Source organism: Schistocerca gregaria, chromosome 6, assembly GCF_023897955.1.
Source record: "Schistocerca gregaria isolate iqSchGreg1 chromosome 6, iqSchGreg1.2, whole genome shotgun sequence".
Taxonomy (NCBI): domain Eukaryota; kingdom Metazoa; phylum Arthropoda; class Insecta; order Orthoptera; family Acrididae; genus Schistocerca; species Schistocerca gregaria.
In genome coordinates, this window is record NC_064925.1 from 275834143 (window position 1) to 275850132 (window position 15990).

A 15990-nucleotide genomic window follows, 5' to 3' on the forward strand; every position below is an offset into this window, starting at 1 on the left:
CAACATGCGGTCGTGCATTATCCTGCTGAAATGTAATGTTTCGCAGGGATCGAATGAAGGGTAGAAATACGGGTCGTAACACATCTGAAATGTAACGTCCACTGTTCAAAGTGCCGTCAGTGCTAACAAGAGGTGACCGAGACGTGTAACCAATGACACCTCATACCATCACGCCGGGTGATACGCCAGTATGGTGATGACGAATACACGCTTCCAATGTGCGTTCACCGCGATGTCGCCAAACAAGGATGCGACCATCATGATACTGTAAACAGAACCTGCATTCATCCGAAAAAATGACGTTTTGCCATTCGTGCATCCAGGTTCGTCGTTGAGTACACCATCGCAGGCGCTCCTGTCTGTGATTCAGCGTCAAGGGTAACCGCAGCCATGGTCTCCGAGCTGATAGTCCATGCTGCTGCAAACGTCGTCGAACTGTTCGTGCAGATGATTGTTGTGTTGCAAATGTCCCCATCTGTTGACTCAGTGATCGAGACGTGGCTGCACAATCCGTTACAGCTATGTCTATAAGATGCCTGTCATCTCGACTGCTAGTGATACGATTCCGTTTGGATCCAGCACGGCGTTCCATATTACCCTCCTCAGCCCATCGATTCCATATTCTGCTAACAATCATTGGATCTCGACCAACGCGAGCAGCAATGTCGCTATACGATGAAACCGCATTTGCGATAGGCTACAATCTGACCTTCATCAAAGTCGGAAACGTGATGGTACGCATTTCTCCTCCTTACACGATGCATCACAACAAAGTTTCACCAGGCAACGCCGGTCAACAGATGTTTGTGTATGAGAAATCGGTTGGAAACTTTCCTCATATCAGCCCGTTGTAGGTGTCGCCACCGGCGCGAACCTAGTGTGAATGCTCTGAAAAGCTAATCATTTGCCTATCACAGCATCTTCTTCCTGTCGGTTAAATTTCGCGTCTGTAGCACGTCATCTTCGTGGTGTAGCAATTTTAATGGCCAGTAGTCTAATATAGATGGTCCTGTGGCTAGTGGCAGTTCTCTCTCCCGTTCTTTTAGTGAAGGACATTAGGTCAGTGATACCATACTGCAGTTAGAATACTCTGTGATTGCAGACACTTTCGAGGAGCGAATCTCGTTCACGAGGATCGGGAACCCTGCAGGAGGGTACCGTGACCTGTTGGTTTTGGAAGGGCGTGCCTTCGTGTCGTGAAAACGGAGCTCCTCAAGGTAGTCAATGATCCTCCGCGGTATTCCGCCATTAAAAGCAGTGCATCGAAATATCGCACTCCCCCCCCCCCCCCCCCCCAAAGTCGAGTCTGGTGTTAAAGAGACCACTCTTCATACGCGTAGCCCATCAATCGCTGGGTGGTTCCTCAAATCCACCTTGAGTACTATACGGTCCCGGTTTTCCGAGATGAAAGTCAGAGGGTCAGCTAACACACTCAGCCGAATACTACATCTGGACATCCATACACATGTCTATGATCCAGTAAATAGAAGGTCTAAAAATTGTTCAAATGGCTCTGAGCACTATGGGACTTAACTTCTGAGGTCATCAGTCCCCTATAACTTAGAACTACCTAAACCTAACTAACCTAAGGACATCACATACATCCATGCCCGAGGCAGGATTCTAAACTACGACCAAAGCGGCCGCGTGGTTCCAGTCTGTAGCGCCTAGAACCGCTCGGCCCCAGGGGTCGGCAAATGGAGGGTCTAGCTATATCAAGCTCCCTAAAGATATAGCTAACAAGAGGGCATGCATTAATGTCGAAAATAGAAACGATCAGGCCTGTTTTGGGTGGTCAATCCTGACTTGCCAAAGAAATTACAATTATAGAGATCATCCTGAGCGTTCCAGTACATACCAGGTATGTGATAATATTCGTGGGTGTTATAACTTCGATGGTATCGATTTCCGCATCAACATGCAGGACATACCTAAATTTGAGGTGGGTTCATGTTTATGACCTGGAGAAGAAAAGCAAGTCAGATGAGCAAGACAAGCGAATTGTCGTCGACGCCCTCCATTTCTCAAAAGTTGCCGGTGAGCGTGAGCTGCATGTAAACATGCTGCTCTTCTCTGAAGATGATAATTATCACTATGTTTGGATCAAAAACATTTTCCGACTCCTTTCCACCCACTTTCATCTGATCATCGAGTAAAACATATTTGCTTCAGGTGCCTCAATTATTTCTCCTCAGACAAGTTATTAGCGGCGCATCTAGTAGACTGTGCTTCCAAGGATCCAGTACATGTTATTGTACCTACTGAGCATATCAAATGAATAAAGTTTAATAATGCTTACCACCAGGAGCGATGCCCGTTTGTAGTGTAGGCCGACTTCAAATGTCTCCTCACTCCTGTGACCCACTGTGAAGGTGACCCTACAGCCTCACATACCACGTTTACAGAAAAACACGTACCATATGTGGCAGCATACTAAATTATATCGTCATATGATGCCAGTCTGAACCGCTACAAATCTTATTTCGAGGATAACCCTGCAGTTTGGCTGCTCACTGATCTCGAAAAACTTTCATGGGAGGTTGATAAGCTTTACAGCAACAACGTACCCATGACTAAATCGAAGGAGAATGAAGATTTGTATAACAACGTGGTTAATTCTCATATTTGTGGGATTCTGTTAGATGCGGAAACTCTTAGCAGGGACCACTGTCATTTTACGGGAAAGTTCTGTGGCGCAGCTCAAAAGACGTGCAATTTGCATTACCAGCTACCTAGACACATACTCGTTTTCTTCCACAATTTAATTGGGTATGATGCTCACTTTCTAGTTGAGCACTTGGCTGATTTCGGTTTGGAGAAAGATCAAGTCAGTGTCCTACCTGAGAGCGTCGAGAAATACACTTCGTTCCCCAAACGAATGACACCAAGAACTACACTCGCTTCCTTGATATGCTACATTTTATGCAGGCGCCACTCTAGAAACTTGTTGAAACTCTACCTCGGGAGGATATGCATATCACTCGAGCTGCATTTCCCGACGAGGAAAAGTTTCAACTTGTGACTAGGAAGGGGGTTTTCCCATATGAGTATATGGATAGTATGGCGAAACTCAATGTAAGCAGGCTACCCGACATAAATGCATTCTCCAGCAACCATACAGGCAATGCTATAACAGATTCAGAGTATGAGCATGCCATAAATGTCTGGCGGGAATTCAATATTTCAACTTTTGGAGAGTATGTATGGCTTTACATGGACACAGACGTGCGCCTGCTTGCGGACTTTATCGAGAAATTCCGGAGTCTATGCATGACCACATATTCTCTGGATCCTACCTTTTATTACGTGGCACCTGGGTTGTCTTGGGAAGCAATGCTCAAGAAAACGAAGTAAGCATTGACTTATTGGCCGATGCTGACATGCTTCTTTTCTTTGAGTGAGGGATCTGTGGGGGACTTTGCCAATGTGTCCATAGGCACACGAAGGCAGATAACCCGCGGATGGGTGACAGTCTCAACGCATCCCTTGATTCAAGTTACATAATGTACTTGGATGTAAAGTACTTATACGGGCACGCCATGCAGTAATCACTGCCAATTGGTGAGTTTCGACTGGTACTCGAAGACAAATGCAAGGGATTAGGTGGAAAAATCATGGGTGGTATGGCAGCTGATTCTGACGTAGGGTATTTGGTGGAGGCAAAAACTCACATACCCTATTAGTTTGCATGATGCGCACGCCGATGTGCCGCTGTGTCCAGAGCAACTAGCTCGGCTCCATGCCAAAACTGATGACAACGCTGGGGGATAAGCATAATCTCCAGCAGTGTCTCAGTTTGGGTATGGGCTAGTTAGAATCACCTGGGCTGTCTCCTTCAAGAAGTCCCCCTGGTTGAAGGAGTATATTGATTTGAATGCGAGACAGAGAGCTTCCGTGATGTGTGACTTTGAGAAAGAGTTTTATAAATTAATGAATAATTAAATTTTCGATAAAACAATGGAGCATTTGAGGGGACGACGTGAAATTTTTATTAGATCCAAATGGGACAGGCGTTATGACGTAAGAAAATGTATTGCCAGATCAAATTTTAAGCAGGTCAATGTATTCAATAAGAACTTCGTTGCTGTGGAGATAGCGAAGACTGCAGTAGAATTTACGAAACCCATTTTTGTGGGGATGTGCATACTAGACCTGTCCTAACTCCACATGTACCTCTTTCATTATAAGTTTGCAAAAACTCGTTTCGCAGAGCGTAAATTACTTTATACGAATACCGATAGCTTCATCTATTGTGTGAAGAACTGCGATCCATATGAAGTAATTACGCGCCACGGTAATGAATTCGACACGTCCTCATATACAGCCGATCATCCTTATGGTGTTATTCCACAGAACAAGAAGGTTATGAGTCTTATGAAGGAAGAGGCGAATGGATTGCCAATTGTGGAGTTTATAGGTCTACGCTTAAAAATGTATGCATTCGCAAATTGAAAGGTGCCACCCAGAGGTGGGCTAAGGGTGTGCATCCTATGGCATCGAGAGCCCTCTCTATCGAAGACTACTTGCGGTGCCTGTAGCTGCCCCCGTTAGCTGAGTGGTTAGCGTGGCGGAAAGTATGCCAAGGGGCCCAGGTTCGCTTCCTGGCTGTGGCAGGAGATTTTCTCCGCTCACAGACTGGGTGTTGTGTTGTCGTCTTCATCATTTCACCCCCATGTCCGACGCTCAAGTCGCCCAATGTGGCGTCGAATGCAATAAATATTTATCCTCAGTGGCCGAACTTCCCCAAATGGGGTATTCCCAGCCCACAATGCCGTATGCTCATTTCCATTTTTGAGGTGCCTGTGCAGTGGTGTTCATGGTGCTGCACCACGGCCACCACATATGGTATGGCAGGCCAGTATTCGATCGAGAGGACACGAGGTGTACACTGTGCTGCAGTCTAAAATCAATCTGTCGCCTCATGATGATAAAGGGGCCATTTGTGATGATGGGATCGAAACTGCCCCATACTCACACTACTCACTTGTAATGAGAAGGGATGGGGAATTGTGATTGAGCGAGTGTGTGAGAGAATGAGAATGAGAATGAGAGAGAGAAAGAGAGAGAGAGAGAGAGAGAGAGAGAGAGAGAGAGAGAGTCTGCAGAGTAGTGGTATGACCCTTTTATCATAGTGTAAGTAATTTTGTGTGTGTGTGTGTGTGTGTGTGTGTGTGTGTGTGTGTGTGTGTGTGTGTGTGTGTGTATGTGTCTGTGTGTTGTGTATATATTTTTGTGTACTATGTACATGTGTATACATACACAGAGACAGAATGTGTGGAAAAGTAAGTATAAAAACAAAATTTATATACACATGCACATCATTGTGTGTGAAAGAAAGAATAAACATAAACAAAAAATATTAAAAAAGACAAAAATAGAAAAAAAATTATATATTGATATATTTGTTCATACAAAATGTATGTGTAGCATATATATATATATATATATATATATATATATATATATATATATATATATATATATACGCACCACGTGTGTCTTCTAAATAGAAAAGCTTTTAAGTTTTGCTCATTCTGTAGCCATCCAAGTCAGAATAGTTATATAGCTCACAGTCCATCAGAAATGTTATTGTAAAAACCTTTGCTATTGGGAACTATTGAAGTTAGATTCTGAGTGTGCACAGTCCATCAGACTTATTGTAAAACTATGTTACTGGGGCTGTGGAATTTAGTTGTAGTAAAGAAAGTATCTCTGCATTTGTTTTTAGCGTATATTTATTTAAAAAATCCTACCAGTGTTACCAGTTGTAGCGTGTAAGTTATTTCTGCTTTGGAATAGCAGAGTCAGTGTATACCTCAAGAATACTATATTGTACCTCAAGAACTATATTGTGTTTGTGTGAACTGAATAAACTAAGAAAAAAATTGGTCACCATTCATCTTTGTTGTTGTTATTTACAAAAAACCCTATCCCCTATTGCGTTATGTATGCATATAGATATAAGGGCTTTGCGTGTCTCAAATGACATTAGTGTTACTGAAGATGAGTGTTGTTAAGAAAGTGAAGTTTAAGATAGAAGATAACAAAATATATAAAACGTTTACATGGAATTATGCCTATCATGCAGCACGAATTGAGTTATGGGAGCAGGAGGCACGTGATCGTTTCCACTTCCAATGATATATAGCAGACATGTCTAAAATTATATCTCCTGTGCTCGAAGAAAACGACAGACATAGCATGTGCTTAAAAAACTGTGCACTGTCAAAGCATGAACAGGGTTGAAAAAAAGAACACAGAGGTTGTGAGGTAAACATTAATTTATTTCTTATCCAACTTAAAAGTAATTTTACATTTTCATAAGCAGACACAGCAACATTATTTTCACACATCTTCTTCTTCTTCCTCTTGAGTCAATGGAGAGAAGGACACCCATAGAAGTCCAGGTCTTGAATAGCAGCAAACTTAAAAGATTCTACACATCCATGAGATCTTCTCCTTCCCTTTCACGTAGATGATGCTATCCGTGTGATGGAATAATTTAAACGCCTTCAACATATCCATATAGGGTATGCCAGGATCATCCCAGCGAATATCATGGTAGAAATGTGTTAACCACTTTGCACTCTCCCATGTCTTAGCACATTTCACATGCTTGAAAGACCTCAGTGATGCAATGTTTGCTGAGAATGTCTCTATTATTGCTCCATCTTCTGTGTACGCTACAAACACAACATCTTTAAATATGAACTGTCTACGCCCTCGATAATAGAAACCCTGAGCGTCTGCAATGCTGTTCACACCTTGAGACGCCATTGTGAAATGCTCTAGGTATGGTGCAGCACCTGTTCATTTATACAGCTCGTTGCACAACACTGGTGAGTGGGCAGTAGTTGATAACACAGTCATGGAGAACTAGAGCATACATGACAGTGTGTTCTGGCAAATTCGTCGAAGATTAAAATTCAGTTCGCACATCTATAGGTCCAGAATTAATTATCTTGTTCTGTTTCGAGCAGTCTATTACAATGATTGGTGAAAGCTCCTTGAACTTCCGTGGACTGAGTAGACACACTCCTCCCTCCCCTTCAGTAATTTCATAGTAAGAAACACGAAACCTTGCTCATGTGTCATATGCTGACTGTATACATTTTCATTTCACTGCAGATATAAATTGTCATATGGGTAGAATTCTGAATTCAGGTAGACTTTGGCATTAGTTAACTTGCAGTTGTCAAACACGGTGGTATCATTTGCAATATTACCTCTTCTATCAGTCTGAAATGCGAGTATGATGAACCTAGGTGTCTCTAGCTGCGAGGAGGTTTTAATAGCCCATGTTTGTCTGCTCGCAGTCGGTAACTCGAAAACCTCCCGCAAGCGAAATGTCAGTGATAGAAATGTATCGGAATTCAGGGTTTTTAAAAGCTTCAAACGCTCCTCGTCTGGTACACTGATGTGAGGCATTTTCCATGTTATCTTGCTGATTGTGATAATATTCTCTTCTTGAGCTCCTTGAATGTATGAGTTATTATCCGCCGCACTCCACACCAAAATGAGTTCCTGTTTAGCGTTCATAATAATCTGTCTCATGTCCTCAAAGTACCACATAAACATTTTTAGAGGTATGCATGAAGTAAATTTCTTGTACTCTGCAACTGTTCAATCCTCTGAATCGTCTATGAATCATCCCACATTTTCTAAACCATGCAAATCTGTGGGTGATGCAGGGATGTATGTTTTAAGGGTTCATGCTATGCCAACATTGCATGTACGGTCGATCTCAGATCCGTTGAGTTCATAGCGTATCTCTTGGAACCGAAATGCTAAAGCGTTATATGTAAGCTTGGATCTTATTGTAACGTTGCCATCGGTTTTCTTGAATAACCGCTCCAAATATATAAAACTCTAGCATGGAAGTGTCAGCGCGTATTGGTGCTGGTTGACAATCCTAATTTCATCATTCTTGTTAAGTATGGTTAAAGTATAAGGTTTATGAGGAAAGTAGTCCTGACGTATAATTCGCTCATTATACTCTACTGGACTGGCTATATTGAATGAGGACGTCATTGCTAGGTTTCAAGCCAAATGATTTAGAAACTCGTAGTTTGCAAGCATTATCGCTTTGCGGTTCGGTAGCAAAGTAATGCGCTGTGGTTTACATGCACTGGTTTTATACTGTTGTGAGCATGTGGGTGTTATTCTGTCGTTCTGTGCAACGGATTAATCTGAGATGTACCCTTTACCCTGTGGTTCCTGCATTATTGTGCTGTGACGTCTTGGTACTTCACACCTGGTCCGGTATGGCAATTTGATGATGTGGTAGGGAGAATACTGTTCATTTTGTTGAATTTATTTGTAGATAATGTTGGTTTGTACTACTTAATATTTCGTTTGCCGTTCGCTTGTATTTGTTTGACGATTCAAGGTTTATTTCTGGAGAGGTGGTTGTAGTAGTTGCTATGCCTCAAAGTTCATGGAAAGACGTTTCTAGCAATTTGCTTTGTAGGGTAGGAGAGAAAGGTATCTTGCTGTCTTCTGCCCTTCTTCATCTTGCATCTTCTGTTCTTCTCTTCTTTCTTGCATTCTTCTGTTCTTCTTGGGCTAGGAATATGTGAATTTTAGTGTAGGAGTGATATAGGATTTATAGGATCAGACTATCTTTCCAAATGTTACTTGATGAGTTTGTAAATCTTAGTAATTTTTTGTACCTCCATTGTCGTCTCGTCGTATTATGATTCTCCCCACACTCTTCCGTTGTGTAGCAGTGTCATGAGATATGAAATGTCCATGCTGTGCGTTGTCCTCCTGAAGTCCAACCTGGTTGCAAAATACATTTCCAGTGTGGCGTTGGTCTTCATGTAGTTGTTATTGCCCTAAGTGCTTTCTCAACATGTGTGCACCCTCTCCATCGCTATCCTGAAGCATCTGGAGTTAAGGGAACTGGTCTGTGGTGACGATGTTCCTCTGACACATAGAAATATTTACAGTTTTTGTTTAACATATATTTGTTATTTAGAAAAAAACTCTGATTTCATATAACGCAAAAATTTTCTGATAGTGGTAAAAATTATTGTATAAGATAGATACTGCCTAATACTGCCTACAGGAAAGTTAAAGAGATCTTTGGAGAAAAGAGGACCACTTGTATGAATATTAAGAGCTCAGATGCAAACCCAGTTCTAAGCAAAGAAGGGAAAGCAGAAAGGTTGAAGGAGTATATAGAGGGTGTAAACAAGGGCGATGTACGTGAGGACAGTATTATGGAAATGGAAGAGGATGTAGATGAAGATGAAATGGGAGATAAGATACTGCGTGAAGAGTTTGACAGAGTACTGAAAGACCTGAGTCGAAACAAGACCCCCGGAGTAGACAACATTCCATTGGAACTACTGACGGCCTTGGGAGAGCCAGTCCTGACAAAACTCTACCATCTGGTGAGCAAGATGTATGAGACAGGCGAAATACCCTCAGACTTCAAGAAGAATATAATAATTCCAATCCCAAAGAAAGCAGGTGGTGACAGATGTGAAAATTACCAAACTATCAGTTTAATAAGTCACAGCTGCAACATACTAACGCAAATTCTTTACAGACGAATGGAAAAACTAGTAGAAGCCGACCTCGGGGAAGATCAGTTTGGATTCCGTAGAAATGTTGCAACACGTGAGGCAATACTAACCCTACGACTTATCTTAGAAGCTAGATTAAGGAAGGGCAAACCTACGTTTCTAGCATTTGTAGACTTAGATAAAGGTTTTGACAATGCTGACTGGAATACGTTCTTTCAAATTCTGAAGGTGGCAGGGGTAAAATACAGGGAGCGAAAGGCTATTTACAATTTGTACAGAAACCAGATGGCAGTCATAAGAGTCGAGGGACATGAAAGGGAAGCAGTGGTTGGGAAGGGAGTGAGATAGGACTGTAGTCTCTCCCCGATGTTATTCAATCTGTATACTGAGCAAGCAGTGAAGGAAACAAAAGAAAAATTCGGAGTAGGTATTAAACTTTGAGGCTCGCCGATGACATCGTAATTCTGTCAGAGACAGCAAAGGACTTGGAAGAGCAGTTGAGCGGAATGGACAATGTCTTGAAAAAAGGATATAAGATGAATATCAACAAAAACAAAACGAGGATAATGGAATGTAGTCGAATTAAGTCGGGTAATGCTGCGGGAATTAGATTAGGAAATGAGACACTTAAAGTAGTAAAGGAGTTTTGCTATTTGGGGAGCAAAATAACTGATGATGGTCGAAGTAGAGAGGATATAAAATATTGACTGGCAATGGCAAGGAAAACGTTTCTGAAGAAAAGAAATTTGTTAACATCGAGTATAGATTTAAGTATCAGGAAGCCGTTTCTGAAAGTATTTGTATGGAGTGTAGCCATGTGGATGTGAAGCATGGACGATAAATAGCTTGGACAAGAAGAGAATAGAAGCTTTCGAAATGTGGTGCTACAGAAGAATGCTGAAGATTAGATGGGTAGATCACATAACTAATGAAGAGGTATTGAATAGAATTGGGGAGAAGAGAAGTTTGTGGCACAACTTGACAAGAAGAAGGGACCGGTTGGTAGGACATGTTCTGAGGCATCAAGGTTTCACAAATTTAGCATTGGAGGGCAGCGTGGAGGGTAAAAATCGTAGAGGGAGACCAAGAGATGAACACACTAAGGAGATTCAGAAGGATGTAGGTTGCAGTGGGTACCGGGAGATGAAGAAGCTTGCACAAGATAGCTTAGCATGGAGAGCTGCATCAAACCAGTCTCAGGACTGAAGACCACAACAACAACAACAACAATGTACTCAGTTAAATTTCGTATCAAAAATGCATCAAACATAAAAACTATAACTAATTTCTTAATATTACAGCTGAATGCGACAAGTAATTCGCGGAGTTCCCTGCACTTGTATAGGTGACTGGGATGTGTGTGATATGGGGAAGTATTTGTGGCTGGTACCATGACTTCAGTCTCCCTGCCACCAAAGCGTTTTCTGTGACGGGTGTAAAGCATGGTGTAATTTATATTTCGTGGATATTACTGTCGCCTGTCAAAACTACAACCACTAATTTCCTCCTGTTGTGGGATAAGTGTCACTCTCCAAAAAACACATATCACTGAGTGGGATTCTGCAGTTATTTGAATTATAGTTAATTCTGTCGAATGACGTGAGGGGAGCTTGAAAATTCCCAAGGATTTCTCCAAACCATGCCATGCAGAATCGCTGCTGTATTGGATACAAAAGATAGGCCATCACGCTGTAAAACAGGTGGTTATAATATTTTGACCCATCTGTATTGATACCTGCCTCAAAGTCACATGACTACACAACCACACATCCACACACACACACACACACACACACACACACACACACACACACACACACACACAAGAGAAGAGCGCCACGAGGAAATTAGGAAAAGCATTATACAGAGGAAGTAAGAGGGATTTGCAGCAAACATTAAATATGAGAGGGAGGATTCAAATGGTTCAAATGGCTCTGAGCACTATGGGACTTAACATCTGAGGTCATAAGTCCCCTAGAACTTAGAACTACTTAAACCTAACTAACCTATGAACATCACACACATCCATGCCCGAGGCAGGATTCGAACCTGCGACCGTAGCGGTCACGCGGTTCCAAACTGAAGCGCTTAGAACCGCACGGCCACACCGGCCGGCAGGGAGAGGACATCATATCTCTATACCTCAATAATTATTGGCTCTGAAAATTCCCTCCAATTTTTTATGATAGCAAAGAGAAATTATAGCAAAATATGTCGGTTTACCTGGACCTGAGTGAACGTATGCTTCACTACACACTATAGGGTAGTGTATAGGTGTAATGCATCTAAAAACATCTCCTGGGAAAAGAAATCCCATGGAATAGCATTTAAGTTCCTACGGCATCTAGGGGCCGCTAAATGGAGAGCAACTTCGTCATTGGTGTAATATTGGCTATTTTAGCTATTAGTACGCATGTAAAAATGCATACAATAACAGTCGTAACCCGTATGGTGGTCAGAAACAGTCCGAAAAGCTTGTAAAGGTATTATTGGGTAGACTGTGCTGAGAAATGATTGTTAACCAAAAAAATTCGATACGTTGAGTCATTTCGGAACTAATTAGCATTGAAGTTGGCCAAATCGGGCCGTTGCGCGTAAATTCAAGTGACCGCCAGATAGGGCCGCTAGCCATGTTCGTTTGGTTTCCTAAGACTGAACAATAGAGCTATACAAAAATTGGACATGGTACAGTAGCAGGATCGAGCACTAACAAAAGGCTGAGCAGTCTCGTAGGCTATCTTCTACGTTATGAGAACTGTTATCTAGCGGACTACCTGAATCTGCGTGCGCAATGACGTGACTGACTGACTTCAATGCTAATTAACTCGGAAACGACGCAAAGTTTCAAATTTTTTGTTAACAATCGTTTCTCAGTACGATCTACCCTGTTTCTGACCACCCCGTACATAAAAATGAAAAAAAGGGGCGAAGTTTTAGGATTTGACGATAGATTCACTTAAACTGCCAAAAATTTCTTGAATAGAAATGTTTTTAATTTAGCTTTCTCTTCTAACCACTTCACTTAAGCTGCCAATGATATACACATCATCATCTTGATGTGGCTTGCACATCTTGTTCTACAGGGAGGGGTCAATTGCTATGACATCCATATTGGTGTTTGTTTGCAAATGTCTAAGGATACTCTAATTATCACTATGCAGTTGTGTATCAACAAGGAAAGTACCGCAACTTCTTGTATCTTTGAGTTGTGTTTTTTCTTTTTTTTGTTTATTTGGCCTTTGAGTGTGTACTCAATTTAGCCATCGGCAACACATAGTGACAATGTACACATAATTGAATAAACAAATACAGAAATGCATATTTACAAGAATAAAAAGCTTAACTGTTACAGTTTTGTACATAATGTTTTAAAAATTGAATTGAATTGGAAAATAATTAAAAGTGTCTTGGCTTACAATTCACACCAATTCTGAAATACCTTCATCAGCAAGACATAATTTACGTACACCATTAAAACCTACAGATTGTAACCAGTACTCTTGATGAAGTTAACTATCACTTTATATAGACGAACGTCTTTAGTACACAAAAGAGAAGAAGCTGATTCAGGAAGATGGTAGCCCATACTCAGCAATGTCTTCAGAAAGACCAACCGTTCACGGTCAAATTTGGGGCACATAAATAAGATGTGGTTGACATCAGCTTCCGACTCAGGGTTACACTCACATGCTGGTGAACTGTGAACGTTGATCCGATGTAGATGTTGTGGGAAAGAGGCATGATTGAAGCGGAGTCTTGTTGTTGTTGTTGTCTTCAGTCCTGGGACTGGTTTGATGCAGCTCTCCATGCTACTCTATCCTGTGCAAGCTGCTTCATCTCCCAGTACCTACTGCAACCTACATCCTTTTGAATCTGCTTAGTGTACTCATCTCTCGGTCTCCCTCTACGATTTTTACCCTCCACGCTGCCCTCCAACGCTAAATTTGTGATCCCTTGATGCCTCAAAACATGTCCTACCAACCGATCCCTTCTTCTAGTCAAGTTGTGCCACAAACTTCTCTTCTCCCCAATCCTATTCAATACCTCCTCATTAGTTACGTGATCTATCCATCTTATCTTCAGTATTCTTCTGTAGCACAGCGGAGTCTTATGATGGTAGAAATCGTGGATCGGTCCAGATGTGTCCTCATGAACGACGGCTGTGAGGGAATCCGAGGTTGTAGCACTGCGTAATAACCGCCTTTTTTCTGTTGAGAAACGTTCCACATTTCCTGCCATTGTTGTCTTGCGTGATCCTTGACTTCACCTAAGTAGTCTGTATAAGGAAGGTGCAGATCCAGGACGGTGCGTAAGGTTGCCGCTTGTTTGGCTAATGCATCAACTTCATCACTATAGAGGATACCAGAGTGGGAAGGTACCCACAACAAATGGATCGTCCGGCCCGTGCGTGTGCTGCGAATATATTCAGATATCACATCCAAGATATAACTATTGGTTGTTTTGTTCCATCGATTGTACTGAATGTTTTTAAGAACGCGTTGCGAGTCAGATACTATCAATATCTTGGGGAAGGAAGTGCTAGAGACAAACTTAACGCTTCCAAAACTGCCACTGTCTCCGCCGTAAAAATAGAAGTGCTCGTAGGCAGTTTGAAGGTTTTGCGGATCTGGATCTGAGGGCAGTTTCGCGCATCCTGTGAACTCTTCTTGCGGAATTTTGGAGCCATCGGTATATACACAGAGAAAACCCGGCCATTGTGCTTGAACGAGACGATTGAAGCCAACGTTGACATTAGCACTGTCCAGTCAGGTCGTACTTAAATAATGGACTGGGATCTGGGAGCAGGGTGTTTGAAGATCATATTCAAAAACAGGTAGATGCGCTGAACGCCGTATAGAATGTATGACAGGTGACCAAGTGTCAAAGCTGGCACAAATGGCTGGCACTTTATTCCTTCTGTGGGATGCAATCCACAGTCGATAAATGCAGTCTCTACTTTGATAGACGGAATTGCCCATAATGGCCATGCCTTGAATGTAGAATTTGTCCGATAACATTTGGCGCCTAATGTTCAAGGGCATCTCGCCTGCTTCTATTAAAAGGGCGTTGGTGGGCGTCGATCGCATGGCTCCAAGACAGGTACGACTGGCTCTATATTGAAGAGTATCTAATTTGGAGAGATGAATCTTTGACGCAGTGTGGTAGAATTGACAGCCATAGTCTAATCGAGATCGAATTATCCCTCGGTACATGGTGAGTAAAACACTCTGGTGCGCTCCCCACCAGACACGAGTGATTGATCTGGTTACATATAAACCTTCTTCACACTTGGTAACGGTGGATCGGATGTGGAGCGCCCAGCTTAACCGAGAGTCAAAAATCATCCCCAGAAATCGAACGTGAGATTTTATTTGGAAAGTGTACTTGCCACAGGTAATGTGATCTTCAGTGCGAGCTGTCGTCGACTTGAGAAGAGAACGACTGCTGATTTCTCAGCCGAGATCTCCAGCCCATTGATAGAGAGCCACTCATCGACGTGTGCGATGGTTGTGTGATTATCTGATATTATTCGAAGGGTGTTTAGCGATAGGTGGCGCCTGCTAATGTCAGTTACTGTTACATGCTGTTTGGGACCAAGTTGTGTTTCGTTGTGCCAAGCATTCTAAATGCCATTATTTGCCACAACAGAATACAACGTGAACTCTGAACACTTCAAGAGTAGTCGAAAGTGGTGCCACTTAATGAAGGTTAATTAGCTTGAAATCGACTATACTGGTCAAAATATACGAAAAAGGTGATTGGCTGCAGATCTGCTAATCTAATATGAATAAAAGAAAACAAAAATTAACCTTCTGGCCGTGAAGCAATTCACATGCAATGCTTTGATTCTATGTTTCGGTGGATATAATACTTCGAAACCCTGAGGACAAGCCACTTGGAAATATTATTCCTCAGAAAACCAGCCACTTATGGTGTCTTTTGAAACGTTACTGGCACTTTTTTGTTTAATATATCTTAAAGGGCTATACATACTAAAACAGACCAAGGTTCAAGGTTTAATTTTCGTATTTATTTTAGTTCTTTGATAGATTACAAGCTCTAGAATAATGAGGGCAAAAATGGTAATTATCCTCCCAAGAATAAGTGCGAGGTGAGTTCTTGAACAGTTTCAGATGTAACTGGCTTTTGAATGGAAAATTGTGAAGCATCCTGGCGTGCAGAGAGGTATGTCGGGTTCACGGCACTATCAATTTGTTTCTTTCATGCACGTCTGGCCAGTGAATTGTCTCGTCTTCACCAACCAAATCTTGGAAATCCGTCTTGTATGCTTCTTTATTATGAGATTCATCTATAAAAGAGATGAGATTAAGACAAATAAAACTTAACTGAAACGTAATTACAGCAGTAACATCTGTAGCAACAATATTAGCGATGAAAACTTTAGCAGACTGCACCGTACCTGAATATGAATACCTTCATCCTGTTCCCACTGAGT